Source organism: Chlorocebus sabaeus, chromosome 9 (genome assembly GCF_047675955.1).
Source record: "Chlorocebus sabaeus isolate Y175 chromosome 9, mChlSab1.0.hap1, whole genome shotgun sequence".
Taxonomy (NCBI): domain Eukaryota; kingdom Metazoa; phylum Chordata; class Mammalia; order Primates; family Cercopithecidae; genus Chlorocebus; species Chlorocebus sabaeus.
Window position 1 is genome coordinate 86,387,352 of NC_132912.1, and position 16,803 is coordinate 86,404,154.

Sequence of the window (16,803 nt, forward strand, 5' to 3'; positions counted from 1 at the left end):
TCTTCTCAAGTGCACCTAGAATGTTCTTCAGTATAGATCATGTTAGGCCATAAAACCAATATCATTAAATTGAAAATGACTGAAATAATACAAACTCTATTCTCTGACAAAAATGAAATGAAATTAGAAATTAATAATGAAGGAAACTTTGGAAATTCACAAGTGTGTGGTAATTATACAACATTCTTAAATAACTAGTGACTCAAGGAAGAAATAAAAAAATCAGAAGAATACTTTGAGACAAATAAAAATACATTATAACATGTATTTTAATCTCTAATCAACAATGTAATCTTTATCACAAAGACATTGGAAAAGGTTAAGCAAACTAAAGAAGAAGAGCAGAAGAGAGGTCAGCTGTGGTGGCTCATGCCTATAATTCCAATATCTGGGGGGCTGAGGTAGGTGGATTGCTTGAACTCCGGAATTTGAGACCAGCCTGGGTAATATAGAGAAACTCCATCCCTACCAAAATACAAAAATTAGCCCGGTGGTGTGCACCTGTTGCCTCAGCTACTGAGGAGGCTATGGTGTGAGAATCACTGGGTCCAGGAAGTAAAGACTGCAGTGAGCCATGATCATACCATTTCACTCCAGCCTGGGTGATGGAGGAGGTTGGAGGTGACTCTGGAAAAAAAAAAAAAAAAAAGAAAAGAAAGCAAACTAAACAACACAATAGAAATAATAGAGACTTCAGTGGAAAATAATAAAAGAGGGATTAGGAAAACAGTAGAGATAAGAAACGAAGCCAAAATCAATTCTTTGAAATCACAAACATAATTGACAAATCTCTAGCTAGACTGACCAGGAATAAAAGAAATAAGATGCAATTTACTAACTTAGAACGAAAGGGAAGACCTTCTATTTAGCTTACAGAAATAAAAAATGTTATAAGGGAATATTATATACAATGTATGCCAACTAGACAAACTAGATGCAATGCACAAATTCCTGGAGGCAAACTATTCAAATTGACCTCAGAAAAAATAAAAAATTGGGGCAGACTGATAAAAAGTAAATAGACTGACTTAGTAATCAAAAAGATCTTCCCACAAAGGAGAATTCTACAGCAGATAGGTGCTTTACTGGTTAATTCTACCATTAGAGAATATTTAATACCCCTTCTCTGTTAGTCCGTTCTTGCACTGCTATAAAGAACTACCTGTTACTGGATAATTTATAAAGAAAGATAGGTTTAAGTGGCCTCAGGAAACTTTCAATCATGGCTGAAGGTGAAGGAGAAGTTGGCGCATCTTACATAGCCAGAGCAGGAGAGAGAAAGGATGGTGCTACACACTTTTAAACAAACAGATCTTGTGAGAATTCACTCACTGTCACCACTGTTACCAGAACAGCAAGGGGGAAATGTTCCCCCATGATTCAATCACCTCCTACTAGGTCCCTCCTCCTACACTGGAGATTACAATTTAACATGAGATTTTGATGGGGAAACAAATCCAAGCTATATCATGAAACCACTGGCCTCTCTGAAATCTCATGTCCTTTTCACATTGCAAAATACAATAATCCTTTCTCAACAGTCCCCCAAGTCTTAACTGATTTCAGAATTAACTCAGAAGTCTACAGTCCAAAGTCTCATCTGAGGCAAGGCAAGTCCCTTCCACCTATGAGACTGAAAAAACTTACAAGATATAATGGGGATACAGGCATTGGGTGAATACACCCATTCCAAAAAAGGAGAAATCAGCCAAAGTAAAGGTGCCACAGTTCCCATGGAAATCCAAAACCCAAGAGAGCAGTCATTAAATCTTAAATCTCCAAAATAATCTCCTTTGACTTCATGTCTCATATCCAGACCACACTGACGCAAGGGGTGAGCTCCCAAGGCCTTGCGCATTTCTGTCTCTATGGCTTTGCACAGTACAGCCCTGTTGTCTGCTTTCATGGGCTGGTGTTTAGTGCTTGTGGCTTTTCCAGGTACACAGTGCAAGCTATCAGTGAATCTACCATTCTGGGGTCTGGAGAATAGTTGCCTTCTTCTCACAGCTCCACTAGGCAGTGCCCCAGTGGGAACTCTGTGTGGGGACTCCCACCTCACATTTCCCTTCCATGGTGCCCTGGTAGAGGTCTTCCATGAGGGCTCCACTCCTGCAGAAGACTTCTGCCTGGACATCCAGACATTTCCATGCATCCTTTGAAATGTAAGCGGAGGCTTCCAAGCTTCAACTCTTGTCCTCTGTGTATCCACAAGTTAACATCACATGGAAGCTGCCAAGGCTTATGGCTTGCATGCTCTGAAGCAGAGGCCTGAGATATATCTGGGGACCATGTAGGCATGGCTAGAGATGGAATGGCTGGATGCAGGGAGCAGTGTCCTGAGGTTGCACAGGGCAGTGCAGCCATGGGCCTGGCCCACAAAACCATCCTTTCCTCCTAAGCCTCAAGGCCTGTGATGGAAGAGGCTGCCATGAAGGTCTCTGAAAGAAAAGCATAATTTGTGGACCCCTTAATCATATATGTAGATGAAATTTCTGCTTCTAATTATGTTATCAAGTCTTACCATTTGTAATGTAAATGTTAATAGCTATCAAGCACTGTTTCAGCACTGTCATTAATAGTGATATCATACAATATGTATTTATTTCTAATAATATAAGAAAATTTGCTGACTTTAGCTTGTAACAGTAGCTTGTAGTATTAGGTACTTTTATATGAGCACCTAATGTGTGAAAAGTAATATGTATTAAATTTCATATATATGATTTATATGATACATATTAAACCATAAATATAATATTAACAGTAATTTTTCTTATTTTTCAAAGTATGATTATAATAATATTATTAATATTCTAGCAACTAAAATGTTGGTGCCACACATTAAGAATGGAGATACCGGAGCCAGAAACCTTGGTTTAATTTTTTTTTATAAACCTTCATTAACTCTGATAGGTCTTATCAAGTATTAGCACTTTCATGGCCAGGTATACAGTATACCCATATTGGAAATATGAAGAGAAAGACACATTTTTTATCCCTTCCTCAATGCATATATCATATTGAGAAGGGATGAAAATGTTCCTGGGCCTTACATTTCTTCTATTGTGTATTTCATATTTCACAGTTATCAGAAGGAGTCCATATTTTTTCTTTGTATCCTTTTTTGCTTTCTTATTTTTTGTTTATATTTTCTTTTGTTTCATGATCCTTGTGCTACACAACCGAGTCCTTTTAACTGATCACTTATAGCTGAGTACATGTGGTTTTCAAACATTATATAACCTTAAATATACCCCCTGAAGTGCATTTTTCCTCATGCCTTACCATTCTCCAGAATGCTTCTTCTAATTTTACTGTACTTCTACATTTTGGAAATTATTTTTTAAAGAAAATATTCTTTATAGAATTTATTTAAAATAGTCTGTTTAATCGCATGTGCACCTGCCTTTTAAGAAGGCAAAAGTAAAAGCTACCAAACTTCTGAAGGCCTGATCCCAGAACTGAATCAGTAGAAATAATCCACCATAATATATTGGTCAAAGCAAGAACAATTCCTGCCCAGATTTAAGGTGAGAGGAATAAAAGAGTATTTTACTTGTTAGGAAACAAAAAATGTTTTCCATCTTAGATCTAATTCAAGTAATTCAAGGAGATGAGAAGGTTCATAAAGTGGAGCTCTGAACTTAAAGATGTAAGTAAGTTTAGGCAAGATTGTGTGTGGATGTTAGTGTATTATTCCATTTTTCATGCTACTGATAAAGACATACCTGAGACTACGCAATTTACAAAAGAAAGAAGTTTAATGGACTTACAGTTACACATGGCTGGGAAGGCCTCACAATCATGGCAAAAGGTTAATGGCATGTCTCACATGGCAAAACAAGAAAAGAGAGCTTGTGAATGGAAACTCCCTTTTTTAATATCATCACATCTTGTGAGATGTACTCACTTTCATGAGAAGACTATGGGAAAGACCCACCTTCATGATTCAATTACCTGCCACAAGTTTCCTTCCATGAGATGCGGGAACTGTGGTAGTTACAATTCAAGATGAGATTTCGGTGGGGACACAGCCGAAACCATATCATTGTTAATGATAGCTACATTTTATAACGAATACATAATTTTTCTGATCCTTCATCCCATGAGTTAAAAAATATTTTAGAGTATGCACTCTTAATATTTAAGAATTATACATGTATTTTATCAGTCATTAAAGTTTCAATGTTCAGATATCACATACAAAATGATTAAGTGTGTTACATGTAAGTCAACATTATAAATGATTGTATTAATTACATCAAAATTGTCAGTCTGACTTTATTTATGGTCTGCCTGGATCGCCATGGTTTTGACCATGGTCAGTAATAACATGACTGATTAAGCTGTTTTAGCAGAGGAATGGAAAGTGATTTTTCCATCTCTGTTGGTGTTCACTTCTGCACACATCATTAGTGTTACCTTTAATCTCAGGTTTATTTGCGGACAGATTTCTCAGCTATTTCTTCATTTTTTGAGCTTTAGTTTGGTGTAAAATTAATACTGTAAAATGCAGATCCCTTTACCTGGCCAAATGTAAACTAAAAGTCATTACAATGTATTGAAAGCAAACAAACGAGAGAATGCTGCTTGTGATGCTTACTTTTATGTGTCAGCATGACTGGTTTAAGGCACATAGAAAGAGCTGGCAAAACATTATTTCTGGGTCTAAGAGATTGTTTCAAAAAGACACTAATATTTGAATCAGAAGACTGAGTGAAGAAGATCTGCCCTCACCAATATGAGCAAGCATCATCCAGTCCATTGAGGGCCTGAATAGAACAAAAAGACAGAGGAAGGGTGAGTTCTCTCTTCTTGAACTGGAACTTCCATCTACTCCTACCATCAAACATTAGAGTGCTTAGTTCTCAGGCTTTCAGATTCTGAGACTTATACCAGTGGCTCCCCTGGTTCTTAGGCCTCTGCGCCTAGCAAAAAATGTGCCACCAATTTTTCTGGCTCTCTAATTTGCAGATGGTAGATGGTCTTAGCATTCATAACAAATGATATGGCTTGGCTGTGTCACCACCCAAATCTCATTTTGACTTCCCACGTGTTGTGGGAGGGACAAGGTGGGAGGAAATTGAATAATGGGGGCAAGTCTTTCCTGTGCTGTTATCGTGATAGTGAATAAGTCTCACAAGATCTGATGATATTTTCAAAAAGAGGAGTTCCCCTGCACAAGGGCTCTCTCTCTTTGCCTGCTGCCATTCATGTAAGATGTGACTTGCTCCTCCTTGCCTTCCACCATGATTGTGAGGCTTCCCCAGTCATGTGGAACTGTAAGTCCAGTTAAACCTTTTTTCTTTTGTAAATTGCCCAGTCTCTGGTATGTCTTTATCAGCAGTGTGAAAATGAACTAATACAGTAAATTGGTAATAGAAGTGGAGTGTTGCTGAAAATAGACCCAAAAATGTGGAAATGACTTTGGAACTGGGTAACAGGCAGAGATTGGAACAGTTTGCAGGGCTCAGTAGAAGACAGAAAGATGTGGGAAAGTTTGGAGCTCTCTAGAGATTTACTGAATGACTTTGATCAAAATTCTGATAATGATATTAATGATGAAATCCAGGCTGAGGTGGTCTCAGATGGAGATGAGGAACTTGTTGGTAACTGAAGCAAAGATGATTCTTGCTGTGTTTTAGCAAAGAGACTGGCAGCATTTTGCCCCGCCCTAGAGATTTATAGAACTTTGAACTTGAGAGAGATGATTGAGGGTATCTGGTGGAAGAAATTTCTAAGTAACAAAATATTCAAGATGTGACTTGGGTGCTGTTAAAGGCATTCAGTTTTATTAGGGAAATGGCATAAAAGTTCAAAAAATTTACAGCTTGATAATTTGATAGAAAGGAAAATCCCATTTTCTGAGGATAAATTCAAGCTGGCTGCAGAAATTTGCATAAGTAACCAGGAACTGTATGTTAATCCTGAAGATAATAGGACAAATGTCTCCAGGGTATGTCAGAGGTCTTCATGACAGCCCCTCCCACTACCAGCCTGGAGGCCTGGGGGAGAAAAGATGGTTTTGTGGGCTGTGCCCAGGATCCCTGTTCTGTGTGCAGCCTTGGAACTTGTTTTCCTGTGTCCCAACTGCTCCAGCTATGGCTGAAAGGGACCAACATTGAGCTGGGGCACTGCCTTCAGAAGGTGCAAGCCACAAGCTTCAGCAGCTTCCACATAGTATTGAGCCTGTGAATGCAGAGAAGTCAAGAACTGAGGTTTGGGAAGCTCCACCTAGATTTCAGAAGATGTGTGGAAATGCCTTGTATGTCAAGGCAGAAGTTTGCTTCAGTGGCAGGGCTCTCATGAAGAACCTCTGCTAGTGCAGTGCAGGAGGGAAACTTGGGGTCAGAACCTCCACACAGAGTCCCTACTGGGGCATCACCTAGAGGAGCTGTGAGAAGATGGCCACTGTCCTACAGAACCCAGAATGGTAGATCCACCAACAGCTTGAACAGTACATCTGGAAAAACCACAGACACCCAACACCAGCCCATGAAAGCAGCCAGGAGGGGGATACACTCTGCAAAACAACAGGGGTGGAGTTGTCCAAGGCTGTGGAAGCATATCACTTACATCAGTGTAACCTGGATGTGAGAAATGGAGTCAAAGGAGATCATTTCAGAGCTTGAAGATTTGACTTATCTGCTGGATTTTGGACTTGGGGGGCTGAAGTGCCTTTGTTTTGGCCAATTTCTCCCATTTGGAATGGCTGTATTTACCTGATGCCTGTATCCCCACTGTATCTAGAAAGTTACTAACCTGCTTTTGATTTTACAGATGCATAGGTAGAAGGAACTTGCTTTGTCTCCAGTGAGACTTTGGACTGTGGACTTTTGAGTTAATGCTGAAATGAGTTAACACTTTGGAGGACTATTGAGAAAGCATGATTTATTTTAAAGTGTGGGGACATGAAATTTGGGAGAGGCCAGGTGCAGAATGATATGGTTTGGCTGTGTCCCAGCCAAATCTCACCTAGAGATGGGATCTCACTATGCTATGCACGCTGGTCTCAAACTCCTGACACAGGTGATCCACCCATCTCAGCCTCCCAAAGTGCTGGGATTATAGGCATGAGCCACTGTGCCTAGCCGTAGATCTCATCTTGAATTCCCACGTGTTGTGGGAGGGACAATGTGGGAGATAATTGAATAATGGGGGCAAGTCTTTCCCCTGCTGTTTTCCGGATAGTGAATAGTCTCATGAGGTCTGATGGTTTTAAAAAGAGGAGTTCCCCTGCAGAAGCTCTCTCTCTCTCTCTTTGCCTGCTACCATCCATGTAAGAAGTGACTTGCTTCTCCTTGCCTCCTACCATGATTGTGAGGCTTCCCCAGCCACGTGGAACTGTAAGTTCCAATTAAATCTTTTGCTTTTGTAAATTGCACAGTCTTGGGTATGTCTTTTTGGCAGTGTGAAAATGGACTAATACAACAAATTCCCATAACCAATCAGCCAATTGAGAGAATATCTCTCTCTCTCTCTCTCTCTCTCTCTCTCTCTCTCTCTCTCTCTCTCTCTCTCTGTCTCTCTTTCTCACTGTCAGTACTAATACGTCCTTATAGCCTATTTGTTTTGTTTCCCTAAAGAAATCTGAATAATACACTGCTGCTTATCCCTTCACACTGTATACTTGCCACATCTCCCTCAAGATTCCAAGCTTGTCTCTAAAACATACAAACAGAGACACACTGTCAGTTAGTATATAAAGCATTAGCTAAGTTTACTTTTGTATTATTTTATTTAAAGATAAATATAAAATTAAAGTCTGAATAGGAGTGGTAATAACATGGGTCTATGCCCCTAAATCATTGAAGCTTAAGATCCGTGCGTTTCACTATATGTAAATTGAATCAATCAATAAAGAAAAATACATTTATACTTTTTTTTTCTCAGTTTGATTTTAGGGGTTACCACAGTATACAAGAGGAAAAATTTTGTCTAGATAATTGGACAATAAAAATAGCATTTTAGAAAGTTTCCTTCAGTGATTATAAGGGAATGGAATGCCAGAAGATATTAGTAGGCTATCACTGTGGTACAAGTATGAAACAACAAAGTTCTGAGTAAGGTAAGAGATTAGGACTATGACAAAGAAACACATCAGAGAGACTTTCTAAGGTAAGAAAGAATCACTTGGAGAATATATAAAGAATTGGCTAGTAAAAGTAACTTGGGGATTTGAAACCACATAGTCAGAAAAAATGGTGGTACTATTAGCAATAACATAGTTACTGAATTTTGTAATTATTGATATGTTTAAAAACTAGATATGAAAGTATCATGTACCATGAAGAGGCGACTTTCAAACTTTAAAGGCTACAAGAATTCAGTGAGATTATTCAAAGTACATTCTCTTGACTTCCCTTTTCAGAGCTTCTGATTCAGAAGATCTGGGACAAGATCTTGGTCTTTCTAGTGTGGGTATACCTGAACTATACTCTCAGAAGCATTGTCATAAATATGCATAGGAAAAGCAACCCAATAAAATCTTTGGTAAAATTTTTTGAAGTTGAGATATTGGCTACTAATATAAGAATTTTAGTTCTCCTTAATAATATGTAAAATATTGTTTGAATTAGTTTGGTGGCTATTACACAGTTATTAAAAACACTTTGGATAAGAAAATGAAGTTTGTTATTTATAACAAACAGTTGAAAAATAAGTTTTGCAAAGGAGATAGATTTAGAACTGAAGATTTTTGAAAGATGTAAAAGCAGGACAAGGGTAGTTTACTTTTTGCATTTATAATTATCAAAGAATGCACTAAGAAAATATAGTAGCTGAAAAGAAAAAGTGCTAAAGTTAAAATTAATGGAAGGAAATAATGAAAATTAGAGGTAATCTTTCTAATATACATTTGAAACTAGAGATAACTTGATACAAAAACAAATGTGTTATTAGGGCATAGATGAAAATAATGGTTAAAGTTATCAACGAAATTCTAGTTACGTAAAAGGGGTAGCAGATGAATTTAATGTCAGAGGATTTGGATATTAATATAATTAGTCCCAAGATCAAATAAGGGAATGACTAAAAAAATAAAACCCAGAGCTTTGGAGATGGTTCAGAAGCAGCTACATTTTTAGATGAATTAAGTTTTGCTAAATAGAGTTTATATTATATTTTCTAAGTGGGATAAATAAGGGATTCTGTAGGGTACTTGAACTTAGACAGGTATTTCTATTCTTGTACAATGTTTTTACGTTTCAATACCTTGGCTTCTGCAGGGTATTCAGCATTCATGGGCCATTAAAAGGTTTCCCCAAAAAAATTATCTGGAAAAAAGTTACATGTTATAATTGTTTTTGTTCTAGCAAAGGAAATTGTGGGTGTTTTCATAGGCAGTATTTTATTGAAACTGACCATAATTTCTATATATCTATAATGTGGAAATTTGAGGAATTATCACAAATCTTCATGGCACCCAGAAGACAGTGTTCTCTTTTATTTTTGTGTTAATCAGGTTACTAATTTTATATGTAAAGATATACATTTTCAGTGGGGAAGGGAAAAACTTGATACTGTATTTTTTGAGGTAGTGCTCCTTTGAAGTATAATAGATGTACATTTTCAAATATAACAAGTATTTGAAAGAAATACTTTCCTGAATGGGACTCTTTGGGTAAAAATTACAGAGGTGAACTTAAGTTCATCTTGGCGGTAAAGGAAATTCATTGAAAGGACTTTGATTTCTTCCAGAATTCAAGGAACTGTCAAAAACGATAAGATTTTAAGAAGCAGAAACAGAAATTTCAAGATGAGGGATTAGAGGGCCTTTCCTCTAGACGCCCATTATTTTCGTGGTACAGATTGTACATCCATCTTCTGATTCTTTGCTCTAAATAAAAATTGCTGAAAGATGAAGTGATAATTATATAGTTTAGGTCAGGCATCCACACTTCCTTCCATTTACTATATGTATGGAATCAGAAGTTCTATGCTAATAAATGATAGGCAAATACAGCTATGAGAAAAAACTGTGAAGGTATCAACACTTTAAAAATAATATGAAGCAAAAGGCAATTAAAAGAAGGAAAAGTTAATCTTTACAATCAACATTGCAGAACAATTGGATAGTCATATGTAAACAAATAAACTGGCCGGGCACGGTGGCTCAAGCCTGTAATCCCAGCACTTTGGGAGGCCGAGATGGGCGGATCACGAGGTCAGGAGATCGAGACCATCCTGGCTAACACGGTGAAACCCCATCTCTACTAAAAAATACAAAAAACTAGCCGGGCGAGGTGGCGGGTGCCTGTAGTCCCAGCTACTCTGGAGGCTGAGGCAGGAGAATGGCGTAAACCCAGGAGGCGGAGCTTGCAGTGAGCTGAGATCTGGCCACTGCACCCCAGCCTGGGTGACAGAGCCAAACTCCGTCTCAAAAAAACAAAACAAAACAAAACAAAAAACAAATAAACTGCAATTCATACCTCACACTATGTACAAAAACCAACTTGAAAGACTTTCTATACATAATGTAAGAGCTAAAACTATAAAGCATCTAAAAGATAATATTGGTAAAATTTTTTATGAACTTAGGGTTGGCAACAATTTCTTTTTTTTGTTTGTTTGGAGATGGAGTTTTGCTCTTGTTGCCCAGTCTGGAGTGCAACGGTGCAATCTTGGCTCACCACAACCTCTACCTCCCAGGTTCAAGCAATTCTCCTGCCTCAGCCTCCCAAGAACCTATGATTACAGGCATGTGCCACCACGCCTGGCTAATTCTGTATTTTTAGTAGACACGAGGTTTCTCCATGTTGGTCAGGCTGGTTTCGAACTCCTGACCTCAGGTGATCCCCCGACTTTGGCCTCCGAAAGTGCTGGGATTACAGGTGTGAGTCACTGCACCCAGCTGGCAACAATTTATTAAATATAACAAATGCAAATCTATAAAAGAAAAAATTTAAAATTTGACTTCATCAAAGTAAAAATGCATTTGCTCTTCAAAAGACACTGATAATAGACTGAAAAAGCAACTGACAGGAAAGGAGAATATAGTTGCAAAATGTATCCAACAAGTGACTTGTTTGGGGAATATATGAAAACACAATTTAATAAAAATGAGACAATTATAAAATGGCAAAATGGTTTAACAAATTATTACAGATTTACAAAAAAAATAAGAATGTGAAAAATTGCTCAATATCATTAGCTAATTGAAAAATGCAAACTAATACCTCAATGAATATCACTACATACACACCAGAATGGCCAAAATTTTAAAAAGACTGACAATATCAAGTGTTGGTGAAAATGTGGGGGATCCGAAATGCCCATACATTGCTGGTAAGAATCTAAAATGGTATACACACATTGGAAAAATTGTTTGGCAATTTCTTTACAAGTTAAACATTACTGAACAATGAAAATATGATATTATTGATACATAGCAACTTCGATGAATCTCTAATGCTTTATACTGAGTTGAAAGAAGCCAATCTCCAAATCTTTATACTATACAATTCCATCTAAATGTCATTCTCATAAAAATGAAACTATGGTGGTGGTGAACAAATCAGTGGTTGCGAAGAATTAAACTTTGGGGTTGGAATACACAAAGTAGTTATTTCATCATAAAACCATTCTATATCCTGATTGTGGTATTGACTACACAAACATATACATAAGGGAAAATTAATAGACTTGCTACCTGCCCAAAAATTCTTTTTTTTTTTTTTTCTTTTGAGACAGAGTCTGGCTCTGTGCAATGGCATGATCTCGGCTCACCACAATCTCCACCTCCTGGGTTCAAGTGATTCTCCTGCCTCAGCCTCCCAAGGAGCTGGGACTACAGGCACACACCACCACGCCCAACTAATTTTTGTATTTTTAGTAGAAACGAATTTCCACCATTTTGGCCAGCATGGTTTCAATCTCTTGACCTCGTGATCCGCCCACCTTGGCCTCCTAAAGTGCTGGGATTACAGGTGTGAGCCACTGCACCTGGCCCAAAAATTCTTAATACAACATTTAGACATACACATATCACATAGGCTAGCCATTACACTCCTAGATATTTACTCGAGATAAATGAAAGCAGAGATTCATTCAGAGATGCATACAAGAAAGTTCATAGCAGCTTTATTTGTGACTGGAGGCAACTCAAATGTTCATCAACATGTGAATAGATAAATGAATTGTAGTATATCCATACAACAGAATAAAACTTAGGCAATAGAAATAAATAAACTATTGACAAACGAAACAACATGGACTTCACAATCATTATGCTAATCGAAAGAAGCCAGTCACACCTAAGAAAAGAATATATACTGTAAGACCTGGCAGGGTGGCTCATGCCTGTAATCCCACCCCGTTGGGAGGCTGAGGCCAGTGGATCACCTGAGGGCAGGAGTTTGAGACCAGCCTGGCCAAGATGGTGAAACCCCATCTCTACTAAAAATACAAAAATTAGCTGGTCATGGTGGCAGGCACCTGAAATCTCAGCTACTCAGGAGGTTGAGGCAGGAGAATCGCTTGAACTCAGGAGGCAGAAGTTGCAGTGAGCCGAGACAGCACCATTGCACTCCAGTCTAGGAAAAAGGGCAAAATTCTGCTTCAAAAAGAAAAAAAAAAAGAATACATACTGTATAAATGATTCTATTCCTATTTTGCTGACAGAAAGTGATCAGTGTTTGCATAGAGTGAGAGAGATGAATGGGTAAAGGAAACATTGTCATAAGGAAATTTCTGGCAATTATGGATAGGCTTACTGTCTTAATCATGGTGATACTATCTTCATAACACATGTGTAATAAAAATTCTACATTTTAAATATATGAAGATAATCGTGTAGCATTTTCTTCTTTATCCTACAGAAAACCCAGATTCATGTAAATTCACATGTTGGGATTGATATTTCTCCTAAATCTCTCTTTTATTTTTCTTGAGTCAGAGTCTTGTTCTGTTGCCCAGGCTGGAGAGAAGTGGTGGGATCATGGCTCATTGCAAGCTCCGCCTCTGGGTTCACACCATTCTCCTGTCTCAGCCTCCCAAGTAGCTGGGACTACAGGTGCCCGCCACCATATCCAGCTAATTTTTTTGTATTTTTAGTAGAGACTGGGTTTCACCGTGTTGGCCGGGATGGTCTTGATCTCCTGACCTCGTGATCCGCCTGCCTCAGCCTCCCAAAGTGCTGGGTTTGCAGGCGTGAGCCAATGCACCCGACCCTAAGTCTCTTTTAATCTACAGTGGTTCTCTTTCCATTTATTTTTAAATTGTTTTCTTGTGATTCATTTATTGAGAAGTCAAGTTGTTTATATTATGGAGTTTCTCATCATCTTGATTGTACTTTCCTTGGTTTAACTTTACATGTTACTCTGTCCCATATGTTTCCTATAACTTTTGACACTTAATCAAATAACATTTTTTGTTTGTTTCTTTGTTGGGTTTTCTCAAAACTGTTACATAGATGGTATAATAGTCTGCTTGGGCTGCCATTAAAAAACACCCTAGACTTAGTAGCTTAAGCAATAGTAAGGTATTTTCTCACAGTTCTGGAGGCTGGAGGCCTGAGATCAAGGTACTTTCGTGGTTAGTTTTTGATGAAGCTTCTCTGGCTGCTTTCTTGTGTCTTCACATAGCCTTTCCTCTGTGTACCCTTGGATGGAGAGAGAGGGAAGAGAGAGAAAGAGGACAAAGAGAACACTAGTCCCATCAGATTTAAGAGCCCATCCATATAAACTCATTTAGTCTGGTTACCTTCTTAAAAGGCTCTATCTCTCTATAATAGTCACACTGGGAGTAAGGGCTTCAACATAAAATTGTTACTGGTGAGGGGGACAACTCAGGCCATAGCAGATCATGTTGAATTAATTATTCTATTGAGAGGTATATATGTGGCTTTATCTCTTTTTTGTGATATTAGCAGCATTTGGTGCTCAATGCCATGATCCATTCATTTATGAGGGGTTGTAAAATGATGGCACTCTGATATTATTACTCTTCTTAAATTATTAGCTGAAGTTATTTCTTAATGAGACACTTTTTAATCAATTGTTTGTTTACCCCATGCTAAGGTCATATGGAAAAAGCATGCTATGTTTTCTTATTTACTGATTTTCAAAATATTTCTCTAGCATGCTCCAAAAGTGATCAATATGTTATTTTGCAACACTGCCATAAACTTATGAATTTAAACATATTTGATCTGTTTCAGATCATTACTGATATTATCCTTATTGATGCTCAAATTGCCTTATCTTTAGCTAAAAATACCTTTTGGCTCTTGAAAACTTTTCACATCAGTTTAGTAGTCTTGGAATTCTTTCTTGCTACTTGGTGTGAGCAGGTGTTTCACAGCCATTTGTTGATTTTTCTGCCCTGGACCTGAAATCAGCTCTCTCTCAGAAATCTTAACTGCTTTTATTGGTAAATAGTATTTCAAAACCATAGTCTGATCATTAGAAATATTCATTGCTTCTTTAATGGCCATTATATTTGGTTCTGTGTTTCAGCATTCAGAGCTATGTTGTATGTATCTTAAGATAAACTACCACCTGAGTTTAAACTTCCACTGCCAATTCAAACTCAAAACCATAGGTTTTCTATTTTACCTCTTTAATTTTTAATTTCTATCTCTTTATCATCCCTTGCCAAGAATCCAGCTTTCAATACTGAAAAGAATAGAATTAGAATGCCACATAATAATGTACTTATTTAATTTATTGTAAAATACTCCTGTAACTATCTTAGAATCACAACATACCACCAATATGATTACTGTAGATAGTTTAACTTTTTGTGTTTTATAATTTCCTTGGTACTTCAGCTATATAACACAGTGGGTGTGATGTCAATACTACTTTTAAAATTCACCTGGGATAGTTCTTTTTGTTTGTGCTTATGCCAACAACTGAATATACATTTAAATTGAATTATTTTATTTAATTTTTAGAGAAGTCCTTGAATTTAATTAGTTTTAAAATAATATGTAACATATGTAGCTCTAAAATTTAAAAAATGTGATATAGTTAATGAAATTTAGTTTCAACGTCTATCCTCTCCACATATTCCCTCTTTCTCATAAGTAACAATTTTTTATGTTACAGTCTATCTTTGATTTTTTAATGTCTGTATGTATTCCTTTGTAAATACGCATATGTATTCTTCTTAAAAGTTAGTATATTATCGGCCCTTATTTCCAAATTCCTTTTTTTACTGAATATAGCTGAAAATAATTCCATAGTAATAGGTAAAGATATATATCACTTATAATCACATTTGAATTATCATCTGCTTTAGGATGTATCACTACTTATCTACCCAGACCACTATTGATATATATTTAGGTGGTCATTTATCTTCCATTATTATAAATGGGAAAATGTCCAGATGTGGGATTTATGGGTCAAAAAGTAAACATTAATATCATTTTGATGGCTTATGCCATACTCTCCTTCATAAATTTTATAACACTCATATTAACACCACCCATGTCCAAAGTGTGTGTTTTCCTGCGGGCTCACCAACAGAGTACAGTGTCCAACTGGGACAATTGCTAATCTAAGTGGCTAATGAAATCTTAATGTAGGATTAATTTATAATTTTCTTCTTATATATAGAGATAAGCATCTTTGCTTATCTTTGCTTATGATCAAGCGTCATTTGCCTTTCTCTTTCTGTGAACAGTTTTATCTTTAGCCCCAAACTTTTTTGTTTTGTTTTGTTTTGTGACAGAGTTTGGCTCTGTCACACAGGCTGGAGTGCAGTGGTACAATCTCAGCTCACGTAACCTCCGCCTTTCCCGGGTTCAAGTGTTTCTCCCGTCTCAGCTTCCTTAGTAGCTGGGATTACAGACACACCATCACGCCTAGCTAATTTTTGTAGTTTTAGTAGAGACAGCTTTTCACCATGTTGGCCAGGCTGGTCTCACACTCCTAACCGCAGATGATCCGCCCACCTCAGCCTCCCAAAGTGCTAGGATTATAGACGTGAGCCACCGTGCCCGGCCAGCCCCACACTTTTTAAATCCCTCACTGGCCCTCTTTTTAGCTAATTTATAAATGTGTGTGTGTGTATGTGTATATGTATGTATATATATATATATATATATATATATATATATATATATATAAACGGTATGAACATTTTGTCTCTACATAAATTTCAAGTATTTTCTCAGTTTGTCACTTGTGATTTTACTTTTTTATTGTGTCTCACCGTACAATTTTGCAATATCATTAAACTTATCTCTCTTTTTCTTCATGACTTCTTGACTTTGAGCCATAGTTAGGAAAGGTTTGCCCACTATTACATTAGAGTAAAATTCATCCACATTTTCATCTATGACTAGTGTTCATTTTTTTATTATTTATTATGAATATCTTCTTCATTTGGGGTTTACTCATGTATATTCCATGAAGAATGTAACTCCTATATAACCCCTTTATCATATGTTACTTTTCATCTATAATTTTGACTATTTGTAGATTTTACAGTCGGTTTTAATGGTGTAAAATATGTTTCTGCTTTTTGTTTTCCCCTCATTTATTGCCCAGGAGAATTTCCTTTCTTGTCTCAGAGTTGAGGCAAATAAGTAGTAACAAGAAGCCCATTTTTGGATGTGTTGGAACATCTGGCAGTCTGGATTTTTAATGAAAGCTGTGTTTCAGATTGTCCCTTTAAATTAAATACATCATTTAATCTCCCCAGTCTCCCAAATCATCATCTGTAAAATGTAAATGATTTATAAAGGTATTGGTGATTAGTTATATAAAGCATTTAGCACAGTGTAGGTTTCCATAATTGGAAGCTATATTATTTTACTCTTATGGTTATTAATTTTACAAATGTATATACTAT

General features: G+C 37.0%; 1 protein-coding gene across 6 annotated transcripts in view; it reads left to right on the plus strand.

Annotated features, from left to right (window-relative positions):
- PCDH15 (protocadherin related 15) overlaps positions 1-16,803 on the plus strand; it is a 1,804,329-nt gene that overhangs the window by 1,387,754 nt on the left and 399,772 nt on the right. The gene's annotated exons all lie outside the window — the stretch shown is intronic.